This window comes from Echinops telfairi, unplaced genomic scaffold, assembly GCF_000313985.2.
Source record: "Echinops telfairi isolate 266 unplaced genomic scaffold, ASM31398v2 ScPeMD7_57;HRSCAF=196, whole genome shotgun sequence".
In the NCBI taxonomy this organism is placed as follows: domain Eukaryota; kingdom Metazoa; phylum Chordata; class Mammalia; order Afrosoricida; family Tenrecidae; genus Echinops; species Echinops telfairi.
In genome coordinates this window covers 2,756,648-2,769,742 of record NW_022103955.1, presented here as the reverse complement: position 1 = coordinate 2,769,742, position 13,095 = coordinate 2,756,648, and positions in this window count along the sequence as shown.

Below are 13,095 nucleotides of genomic sequence, written 5' to 3'. Positions count from 1 at the left end.
TTTGTTACCCCACAAACATTTCATTTTAATTCTTTAAGGAATTGCTCAGGGTGATTCTTGGGGATAAAGAGAGGGGAAAAAACCCGCAGTTGAATCTTTCCATAGTCAAAACCACTTAGTGTTAAAATCATTTACTACCTTTTTTAAAATGCCTGACTGATTGCACTCACCCTTTCTTCAGAAATATTGACTATTTCTCAGGCTGTGTTGGTTCCCTAAGCACACATAACACATAATCCTTGGCAAAAGTACTAAAGTAATCATTTATATGGCTCGAAGACCACAGTTCTGCCTGGAGAATCGCATTATTTCTTCTCTCAACTACACTGCTGTCACTCTCAAAGATGGGGAGTGTGGTGGGGAGGGCCCGCAGAGGGCTAGGATCCTGCCTCAGCACTTCTGAGCCAGGCTGCTACAGATAGCTGCAGATACCCGCTCCTTCCCGGAAGAAGCAGCTTCTGCTTTGCCCTGGCAGATTCCATGAGGCAACTTGGCTATAGGGTGACATTCTGAATGGCAGAGAAAGGGTGCAGAGTTCACGTTCAGGACTTGGACACATCTGACCTTGGCCAACTTGGATTGGCTCTTTCTCTGCCCTCACCTTACTGTCGAGGAGCCAGGCAGAGACCGGTCAGAGCCTCTGTTGCTTCCATCACCATTGGATCCATAAGACTTTTCACCCACTGGCCAGTGATGTTCCTGCAATCTGCATCATCATGTGTGGCTTTTTGAGTCAGAAGAGGTACTCATGGACTGATGTCAGACTTATGGACTAGTATCGGCCATATAGACTTAAGTAGGATGGGGCTTGGACTATTTTTCTTGATATATAATGACTTATTGATGTAAAGCTCTTTCTTATTCATATACGAGTGTCCCTGGAGTTGTTTCTCTAATCAAGCAGGTCGAACACAAACACTAAAACCTCCAACTTCTCAATTAACAGCCAAAGGCTTCACTATAACAACCCCTGGGTTCCCTGTAGAATATATTGCCAATCTCGCTGGATTCTTATGAGGATTAAAGGGGGTCAAGCAGGAAAGAGCTGAGCACATCACCTGGCACATCCTTACCTGCCTCCAAACAGCTGCTCTCTTCCCTAATGCTCAATACTAACGTTCCTCAGAAAGCTAATGCAGTGGTAGTCGTGAACCAAGGTGGAGAGCCATACTGTTCCTCAAATGTGCATCACTTCCTGCTGGCTTGAAAATAATGATTCTCAATCAAACTCATTTAGACAGTGAGGAAAGAGAATGAGAAGGGGATCACTATTTGATTTATCACGTGAACAACTCAAAGTAAGTCATTTTGGCTTCTTGTTGGCATGCATAGAAGGTCCAGGGGCTGCCAGGGAGAAACTGAATAGTTGAGGTATGTCAGAATTGTCTGTGGGTAGTGTGAACAAAATGGAATTTTTGCACTAATTAAGGGAAGCAGCTGTCAAAGACACTAGTTATTATATTTAAAACATTTTATACACCTCTCCTCTATATTTTGTATTTATTTTCCACAAATACTTATTAAACATATCATGAGCTTCTGTTATAAACTACAGTATAGAAAAGATATATCCAAAGCTTGCTATGTTCTTTATTACCCTGATCCAGAGTGGAGGTCTGGGCAGAGTGCATGCTCGTAGAAGAATCTGGAAGAGACCCAGCAAAAACTAGGGGGCTTCAAAAAGATTTTGGAAAAATTGAATGAAAAGATCATTCATTTTTTCCAAAATCTTTTTGAAGCCCCCCCCCCCTTTTTTTCTGAGAAAGTTCCAGGGGTTTTTCTGACATCCACTTTGCCTTTGAATTCTTCCCTGTCTTTTTAATAAACTTTTGGTTTCTTGATGTATGGTGGTCTTGATGTCAGCCCACAACTTATCAGCTCTTCAGTCATCAGTGTTAATGTGTCCAAGGTTGTATTTTGATGCCCTGGCTGGTGCTCATTTTTTCTTCAGCTTTAACCTGGACTTGGACAGGAGCAGTAAGCCCCTCCCCTTGTTTTGGCTATGAGCTTCTCCACTGTCTCCTCCTACATATTGTTAATTTGATTTTGGTATATGCCATTTGGTGATGTCCAGGCATATATTCTCCATTTCTGTTGTTGAAACAAATACACTTGTAACAAATGAAGTCACGTACCTTGCGAAATTCTATCATGTGATCTCCAACTTGGTTGCTGTCACCAAAGCCATATTTTCTCAATGTTGATTCTTCCTTTTTGTTTCTAACTTTCTCATTCCAATCACCAACAAAGATCAGTGCATCTTGATTACATGTTTAATCAATTTCAGGCTTTGGTAGAAACAGTTCATCTCTTCACCACTAGCATTAGCAGTTGATGTATACATTTTAATAACAGCTGTATTAATTAGTCTTCCTTGTTGGTGTATAGATATTTTCCTATCACAGCATTGTACTTCGAGATGGATCTTGAAGTGTTCTTTTTGACAATACATGTAGCACCTTTCATCATTAATTTGTCATTCCTAGCATAATAAACAATATGATTTTCAGATGCAAAATGGCAATACCAGTTCATTTCAGCTCATAAGTGCCTAGGATATTGATATTTGTGTGGTCAATTTCATTTTTGTAGGATTCTAATTTTCTTAGATTCATGGCACATTCCATTAATGGATGTTTGTAGCTCATTCCTATCTTGGGGCGTGTCATGTCAGCAACTGAAGGTACTAAAACCTTGCCTCCACTCACATCACTATGATTAATTCCACTTTAAGTAGGCAGCTCTGCCCTGGCCATATTTTGAGGGCCTCACCTCCTGGTACTCTATCGGGCAATATTTTGTGGTTATCCATAAGGTTTTCAGTGACCAACCTCTTACAAGTCAACAGGTTATTCCTTCTTCGTAGTTTGGTCTTAATCTGAAAGCTCTGCTGACTCCTGGGTGACCCTGCTGGGATTTGAAATTCTGATGGCACAGGTTCCAGCATCACAGCAACACACACAAAGACACCATCGTATGGCAAGCATACAGTTGCTATCATCAAGAAATCAAATACTGTATTACACTGAGAAAATGTGCCTCCCACGACCTCCTTAAAGTGTTGAAGAACTAAGAGATCACGCTGACGAATAAGGTGCACCTGATCCAAGCCATGGTATTTTCAGTCACCTGAAATGCATGTGAAAGACAATAAATATGGAAGACCAAAGAGGGGTCTTTGAACTATGGTGTTGAAGAAGAACATGAACAAGACTATCAGAAGAACAAATAGATCTACCATAGAAGTGAGGATAATGAGGTTTCACCACACATACGTTGAACAAGTTATCAGGAGAGACCAGTCCCTGGTCAAGGACATCATGCTTCATAAAGCAGAGAATCAATGAAAAAGAGGAAGCCCATCAAGGAGATGGGTCGAGACAGTGTCTGCAACAGTGGGCACAACCATAGCGATTATGAGGATAGTGTGGATTGGACAGTGTTTTCTTCTTTTGTGCATAGGGATGCTCTGAGTGGGAACTGACTCAAGGGCACCTAACAATAACAACAACTGTTGACAATCACTTTGCCCTCCTTCAATCCATAATTTACATCATTAGAAGAAAAATGATTACACAAAGCAAGATGTGTATTTCTGTTAATTATGGGATCTGCAGAAGAAACAATTTCAGATTATAGCGCACTTTCAGTCTCTGTATCATTATTTTTATTATTTTACTACATCAAGAAAGGGATGCTGTATATACTCATATTGCCATTAGTAATTTTAGCACTAGTGGTACTAATACAATGATTTACGTGAATTAAACTCAAGAATTCAGTTGGAAATGTTATTCATTATGTTTTAGAAAGGAAGATAATTTGGGGATTATCTCTAGGGGTTCACAATACTTTTCTTTTTATCTTCTGTGAGCTTTTGTTTTTGCATTCCACATAAAATTAATAAAATATTTAAAATTATTAAAATGTTTACATTTTAATTTAGAAATAAACCAAACATTTAAATGTGAAAATCAGGGGGAAAAGTTACTTGAAATATGTAATGTTGTTCTCCTGGCCTGAGATAGCTAAAAGATAACCCACTTGCAAAAGCGGTTCCTTAGTTTGTCCACTGGTGTTTGTTGGCAGGACTTTGCCAGATACCCAGAAGTGTCTTTCCCCTTGAGAGAATGCTTTGAAACTTGCACACTCAGGCTCTCTTCTTTGAAGGTGCCTCTCCATGGTTCACTGCACTGCTGTTGATACCTGGTAGGTGTGAGGATGGTGTCAGAATATGGTACAGATGTGAGAGTAAGTTCAAACTCAAGACTTAATTCTGTTTTATCTGCACAGGATGGGACCATATACTTCATGTGTCACATGTCTATTGTGCTGCTTCTTCTGTGGGTGATGAGAGAGAACTGAATGTGAGCTTATTCCCAATCTGTCCAAAATTAAAAGGAAAATATAATTGTCATCATATAGAAAATGTATTGTTTACATTATGTCTTTATGAAATGGCTCAATTCTCCTACTCAGAGACACATACATACTTGACATAACAGTAATACCACTTCATAACAATAATACCACTTAAACTTGACTCACAAGTTCATTTTGTGAGTCATAATAATATCAATCAATTTCTTAAAAGACAGTAAGTTGGAAGGGAAATGGAAAACAAATACATTTGAATAATGTTATTATCTAAACACTCTTTTGGTTTATTTCTTTGATGAATTTTTCAATTTCCATACAAAACTCTATGTAAATTCTGATAAAAATTCTAGCATAGCTTTCGATATAATATGAATGTAATGCACTAAGAAACATCCTTCGTTGCTTTATTGGAAGGTGGTTTTAGAGACACATTCATAGTTACAAAGAAGGAACTGGAGGGTCCTGAATGAAACTGCTACTCACTCCATTGTGTGAGAACATGCTGGCCGGTAAATAAACACTGGACTTTATGGCCTCTTAGTGTTTCCAAAGAGTGATAAGTTCTGTGTCCTGCACCAAAAGGAAACTTGCTTCACACATAAATTAAAATTGTCATGTTAGATGAATGTCCCCTTTATTTTGGGGACATTGGCTATGTCAGTATTATATCCAATTACCACCTATATGGTACTATATTAAATATATGTAAACTATATCTGTATGCATGCCAAATACATTTTAAAGTTAAAGTTTAAATGCTTTTGCTTATGAAACTTAAGGCATAGCACTCTATGTAAATGCAATGCAGTTAAAAATAACTTTATTTCATGTATTGCAATTGCTGCTTTATTTGAGTTCCATCACTTTTGCACATTACCTAGACCTGGAGTTCCAATATTGTGTTCAACAAGACATGCACAAGATCATATCCTGGTGTTGGTATTATCCTGGCTGGAGTTGCTGGATTAGCAGACATGGAAATACAAGATGGTCTTCTAAAAATGGATCAGAGGACTTTTATTTATGAATCGAATCTGTCGTTGCCCAGTAACCAATGAGGTTGGATTCAATTGCATGTTGGGTGTATATAGTAAGAGACAGCCTTGACAGTACACCGTGCTTATTAGAGAGAAATAGTATCTTCTCAAGTGAGTCATTGAGACAAAAGTTTCAATTACATAGGAGGGGACCATGGGAGCCAGAGGTATTGAAAAACAAAGGTGTTGAAGTGGTAGGGCTTCAGAGCTTAAACAGCCTTGTGCATGGCCCAACCAGTGCATTCTCACACCCTGGAGCTGGCCGTAGTTTCACTTAGTACTCTGCCAGGCCCCTTCCACTACAGGGTTTGCTTTTTGTATCTGCTCTGCTTGGCATCTATGGGTATTTGCTTTGTACAGCTGGTACCTCTGATTGGTTGGTGCCTTAAGGATGTGCTTATTTTGCTTATTGAGTAATTTGTCTCTGCTACCAGACCATGAACTGGCTGTCAGAGATTCCCCACTTGGATTTCCTCCCCCTCCATACGCCCAGAATTGCTTAAGCCTGTCCATTCCCAAGACAATCACAGACAAGGGAAAAGAATGACATATTGTGACCTGAGAGAATTATCTGGGAAATGGATGTTGGAGAATCAAGAAACTCTCTCCTTTAGGCAGGAGTGCAACTGGCATCTTCAGGAAACAGAGAGGAGACAGGAGGATGGTTTCACTTTAAAAAGAGGAGACTGCTTCATGTGCATTAACGCTCTAGAGAGAATAAGAGAAACCTGGGAGACAGAGAGGGTGGCAGCCAGGATCAGTTGCCACCAGATAGATCCTCACTGGTGCAAGACCACAGTGGACTTTAACACATACCTCAAGTGGGAGAAAACCTCACAATGTCTTCAAAATATTAGGGTGGATCTCAGAGGTGTTACATCATTAGAGGTCACTGTCTTGAAGTTACATATGTTTTTTGGTATACGAAACTCAAGATTGATGATCCTATAGAGATAGCAAGTAGAATAAGGGTTTGGGGGGCTTACAGAGGTGGTGGTGGGGTGGTGGGGTGGTGGGGCAGGTGGGGAGACGGGTAAAGGGAGACCATGTCAGGATTCCAGGAAGAAAAAGAATGTTTGGAAATTGATTTTGGCAACAATTGTATGATTTGGCTTGACATGATTGAACTATGGAACAATATGATATATGTATTAACTCCCAATTAATAAACTAAAGAGTAAAATTATTTCATTAAAGACAATTGAATCATTTCCTATATTAGGTAGCCTGTAACAACAGCCTTAAGACAGAATCCAGATGAACTTAAATTCCAAAATAAGGCAGGTAAAATGATTCCTAGTACATGCCATCCTTCTACAGAAGGACAACTGTCAGACCTGAGAAGGCTGGCATGTGATAGGAAGCACAAGAGAACATGAATCAAAATGCCAGATTCTGAACTGGAGTAATATGCTAATTCATAAAGGCCATCTGGAATAAGAACCAGTTCTTGTGGATTCAGGATGAATTCATGTATAATGCTCATTATCCCTAGACCCAGAACCTGCGTCTCCACAGGTAGGCTCATACATCTTGAACCAGCTCCTCAGGTGATTTGATGGTCTGTCAGGTTTGGGAACTTCTGCACACAGTGGAATATTTCAGAGTCTGACAGTGGAAACCATGAGTTTGCAGATGACTAGAGAGCCCTTACGGGGTCCTTCTCTGAGCGGGATATTGTCCTCAAGGCTTGGTGGGCCAGGATGTGCACCACTCTCTCTTCCTCCCGCTTTGTTTGCTCCTGTGTGCTCTGATCAGACATATCCCTCTCCCTGAACTGTAGCTTCAGTGCTGTCCTCTGAAGTGAATTCTTTTGGGAGGGCATCTGTCCACGTAGTTGGGATTGGGGCCAGCCTCTCTACTGGTTCCGTGCTTCATGCCAGTATCTTGCATTCACGTCTTGGGGAGAGGACCAAATGGCCAGCCCCACTATGAGAGACAACATCCTTCTATGACCCATAGTCCTACAGGGGACAACACTCAAGCACTCCCTCAATGCAAGAACACTTTCTTCTATTAAACTGGCATTCCATGATGCTCACCTTCCCGACTGAGGTGAGTTTATTGTGCCAACCTGGCCAATAAACACAAGTGGGGTTAATTGAAGGGCAGGGGGATAAATGGCTCAGTGAGTCTCGCCTTTCTAGTTCTCGGGTCTCTTGCTTTCTGATGGTTGGACCAGGGTGCAGCTTAGCTGGCAAGGCTCACTTTCTGCAAGATGTCCCTGAGGAGAAGCCACATGGACCTACCTCGATGAAGCCCTGGGTGCTGGAGCACCTGTGTGGAGACCCCTGCCAGGGCTGAAGTGCTTATACGTTCACTGACTTGGCTTTCCTATTGCAGTCAGCATCATTGTGTGTGTTTTGTGAGATGGAGGAGGACTTTGTGGATTGGTATTGGACATATGGGTAAATGGGTTAATGTTGAACTTGTGGGCAGCTCTGGGTTAGGATGTTTTCTTGATGCGCACTTCACCTTTAGATAAAACTCTCTCATACTTGAGTTTCTGTGGATTTGTTTCTCTATATTACCCAGACTAATACACCGACACAATCACTGAACACAAAGCGGGTATATAAGCAAATGTGGTGAAGAAAGTTGATGGTGTCTGCTATCAAAAGATAGAGCATATGGAGTCTTAAAAGCTTGAAGATAAACACAGGAACAGCTGAAAAGCCACAAAGCCCACATGGAAGAAGCACATCAGCCTATGTGATCATGAGGAGTCGATGGGATCAGGTATCAGGCATCAAAGAACAAAAAAATCATATCTTTGAGAATTAGGGGCAGTGCAGAGTGGGGACCCAAAGCCCATCTATAGGCAACTGGACAGCCCCTTACAGAAGGGTCACGGGGAGGAAACGAGCCAATTAGGGTGCAGGGTAGCAACGATGAAACCTACAACTTTCCTCTAGTTCTTCAATGCTTCCTCCCTACCACTATCATGATTCCAGTTCTACCTTACAAACCTGCTAGACCGAAGGATGTACACCGGTACAGATAGGAACTGGAAACACAGGGAATCCAGGATAGATGAACCCCTCTGGTGAGAGTAGCAATACCAGGAGGGTGGAGGGAAGGTGGGGTAGAAAGGGGGAAGTGATTACAAGGATCTACATATAACCTCCTCCCTGGGGGACAAACAGCGGAAAGTTGGTGAGGGGAGACATCGGACGATATAACACATGCCAAATAAGAGTAGTTTATAAATTATCAAGGGTTCATGCTCGAGGGGAGAGGAGAGGGAGGGGGGAAAGTGAGGCACTGATACCAGGGGTTCAAGTAGAAAGCAAATGTTTTGAGAATGATGATGGCGATGGATGTACAAATGTGTTTGAAACAATTTATGTATGGATGGATTGTGGTAAGAGTTGTATGAGCCCCCAATAAAATGATTTTTTTTAAAAAGGGAGTCCTGATGGCATAATGAAGTATTCCTGCTTACTATAAGATCTACAATCCAAACCCACTAATCACTCTTTAGGATAAATTCAAGGATTTTTGCTCCTGTAAATATTTACAGCCTTGGAAACCCCAAGGGGCCATTCTACTCTGTCCTATAGCGTTACTATGAGCCAGAATCAACTTGATGGCAGTAAGTTTGGATTTTTTGGTTTGGAAGGCAGTAGGTTCGCTTCCTTGACTGTCTACATTTACAGTGAACTCCTATCAGCTAGTTTCTCATTTGGAAAATGGGAGATTGGTTGGAATCATGTGTACCATTCCTTCTGGTTATGAATTTTATGACCATTGATTGTATGTGACATGGTCAGAAATATTTACCTTACTATATTAATGAAGCATGACAAGTTAGAGCTAAAAGTCACTAAGCAGTTTTCTGCCTGTGGTAGAAATTAGAGAGTATAAAGTTAGCAGGACAATTCTGGGCACTCTAGATCAGGCACAATCTGTAGTCAAAATGCTTGGTAATAGCTCCTGTGTATTACACCACAGAGGAAGATTGCATTTGCATCTCTGAAGCCATTAAAAAATGTTGGTTTTAACTCAACAAGTAATTTTTGCCCTTTAAAACTCACCACAATGGCAATAATCTAGTGACCAGTCCTACCAAGGAACTTTTCATGGGTTACTAAATCCTCATAAGACATCTGAGACTCTTAGAGATTAGTTGGTGTGCTCAAAGTCACATACCAGAGGATGGATGTTAATAGTTGGTCCCATCCTTCCTCATGCCGTGACCCTTTCATACAGTGCCTCATGGTGTGGTGACCCCCCGTCATAAAATTATTTTCCTTGATACTTCATCACTGTAATTTTGCTACTGTTATGAATTGGGCGACCCCTGTGAAAGGGTCATTCGAGACACCCAAAGAGGTTGAGACCCACAGGTTGAGAAGCGCTGTTCTAATCCTTGACTCCTTTCAAGATCCTAGCTGTCCCCTTAATGGGTAAACCAGGACCAGAGAGAGTGAGTACCTTGAAGAATTAGTCAACCTTCACTCCAACCCCCACGTTGGTGAAGATGAGCCACCTCCTGAGCTAGTTGCCATTCCAGTGGCATCAGGTTTGAGCTCCTCTAGGTTGGGTGTGTGGCATTTTTCCCTTGCTTCTCCAGAGCCCTCTCCCCATTCTCTCTTCTGATCAGTGTCCTGGGAACACTGTGTGGGCTATGCCCACCTGACCACTTCCCTTCTGACTTTCTGCTGAGTTTTGCTAATAGCCGTCCGTTCAGGAGTTGAGAAGGTAGGAGGAAGGTGAGTTCGGGGGTTTTATTTCCCAGCTCTACCAAGCCCCCAGATCCTCTCAGGATTGGAAACTACCTCCTGACCTGTGCTCCTTCAGATCACAGGTGGCACCATTCGCTGTTGTCAATAGCCTGGTGTGCCTAAGAAGCTCTTTGCTAGTTTACTCTCCTCCTTCAGGAGTCGTCGTGGGAGACAGGTGAGGCCTTCCACTCCCATAAAGAGTTAAAGCCTCAGAAACCCACACGGGCAGTTGTCCCCTCCTACAGGGTTGACAGGAGTCAGAATTAACCTCACAGCAGTGAGTTTGTTTGGTGAGCTCCACAGATACTGGGCTCTCATCAGACATCCAGTAGAGTGTGCTACCTCTTTCCTGGCAGGTTCTAAGTCTGGGATACAAAAAGTTATTCTGGAATGCATGCAGGAGGAATTTTCCCAGTTCCCAGAGTACTCTTACTGTTACAGAACAACCATGTGTTCTCTGTGTGCAGAAGAACTGGTGTGAGTGTAAGTGTGGGTAATTGTATGTATGAAGGAGTGTAAATGAAGAATTTATGCATGTAAATATGTTAAATTGGATGTTTTTACCTGTGGAGGTGTATGTGAATGTATGAGTATTTATTTAAATGAGTATGTGGGGGGTGGTGAATGAGAGTCTGTGAGAAAATGTGTATGTGTATAATTGCGAATGTGCAAGTGTGTGTGTGGGGGGGGTGAGAATGTGTGTGAATGTATGAGTGTGTGTGCTCACACTTTCACATTACTAGCAAGGACCATGAGATCACTAGTACTGAAACCAAGTCCTTAGTACATCAAGTCCAATTTCATCAGCCTTCCTAGAACCATTTCTGTACATACCCTCTGCCCCTACTTCTACCAGTTTTCAATTGCAGTCTCTGACTTCCCAGTGTTCTCAAGAAGCCCCCCGTAGTCTTGAACTTATCATTTAATAACAACAACCAATTATTGATCGACTCTGAACCGGAGCTTATGTCCAGGTACTTTCTATATATTCTCTCCCTCAATATTAACCAAAATCCAATGAGATCATATGATGGCTACTACCTTTGTTGACCTGAGCACTACACAGGCCACTGTGTAGTAGTTATATAATCTATTATCATATTTGAGAATTAAGAGTGAAACGATGGAGTCTAGCCTGTCAATCATTGTATAGCCAATGAGGCCTCTGTGTTGGCATGGACTACTCCTAAGGATTTTGGGAGCTCATGTATTTCCTCCTTGGAGGCGGGAGACAGAAACATTGTCTTTCTCTACATATCTCTTAGCTCACTTGCTGAGGGACTCTCTACTGACAAGACACATGGGGCTATAATGATGGCAGTGAGAACCCTGGACCTGGGGGAGCCAGTGGAGCCCTTGCCAGCACTGAGATGCTGACAATTCCACTGGATCCACAAAACTTCCAACTCACTGACCTGTGATCTTCCTGCATTCAGTGTCATGAGTCTACATATGAGCTAATATTGAACTTATGGACTTGATCTGGACTGGGCTGGGATATTTTCTCAATATTCAATTGCTCTTGTATATAAAGCTCTTTCCTATACCTATAGGAGTGTCCATGAATTTGTTCCTCTAATCTACCCAGACTAACACACACTGTCTCCACTATAGCCCCTTCATCGTAGAAGGGGCCAGGGATAGAGTTCAGGCCCATAACTCTGGTCAGTGTTCAGTCCAGGGAAAAACTTGGGCTTCAGTGTGAATGTGAGAGTGGCTGACTGTATGTAGGAGGGAGTGTAACTGAGGAGCAGTCAGGTCTTCCTCTGGGATCTTTATGTCTGTGGTTAAAGCAACTCATTCTTTCTGCTTCCAAGGGCACAGAGCAGTTCGCACTGGGAGTGCTCTGTGACCTTGGTCCAACATATGTGTCCAGCCTAGTTGAAGGAAATGAGGCCAGCAATCTGAGAGGGGCAAGAAGGACACAGAAAGTCTCCTGACATTAAAACTCGAGGTTTTTTTGCCCCTACATTAACCTATGCCAAAACCGAAAGGAAATCTGACTATAATCCAGGGAGATATTGTTATTTTCTGTAGTTTCCCAATGAAGAACCTGGAGAACAGAGAGGATGTTGAGTGGTTTACCTAAGGCTGACGGCTAATAAGTCAGCGTCAGAGGTGGGAGTGGAATGCTGATCTTTCCCCAAAGCCCCTGTTCTCAACATTGTGATGCTTAACTCTTACACAGGAGCCCTCAAAGCTCTTGTCCTCTATCCAGCCAGTCTTTCTGTTCAGTAGGAAAATCACACCACCTTAGAGTACTACGGTGAAGCAAGGGAACCCAGGCAACTACGCCTGAGTCGAAGCAATAAACCTGGGAAAGAACTCACAGAGAAAGGAGCGCCCAGAGGGCTAGGCGCCATGGGGAATGTCAGACAGCCTGAGTTCTCTAGGGGCTGTTGCAAAATCTTTCGCCAAGAAATGCTGTGTTTGGGTTTCTCTGCTCCCCCCAAAGAGGCTGGAGAGAGGCACCGCAGGGCCATTGAGACACACTCCAGACACTTTCATTCACATCCCAGAGACAGAGATGAGCTGTCTTTCATAGGCACGTATGGCTCGTACCCTGAAACACAGAGCAGAGGCATAAAACAAAAACAGACTAGTCTTTAGACCTATGAAACTGAGAAAAGGAAATATATAAGAAATGCAGATTGTTTTCATTCCCCAAAGACAAAGTGATAGCAAGTGTCAGGCTGACGCACAATTGTGGTCCCAAGCAGTCCTATGGGCATTCATAAAAAAAAAAATCTATGTTCTTCCACTTCAGAAAAGTTGAACAAAAACAAATCTTTAGACAAGAAACATTATGCTTGCTTTCTATTTTTTTTACCCCCTGGTGTATTTATTTATTTTTTTAACATTTTATTAGGGGCTCATACAACTGTTATCGCAATCCATACACACATCAATTGTGTAATGCACATTTGTACATCATTCTCAAAACATTTTCT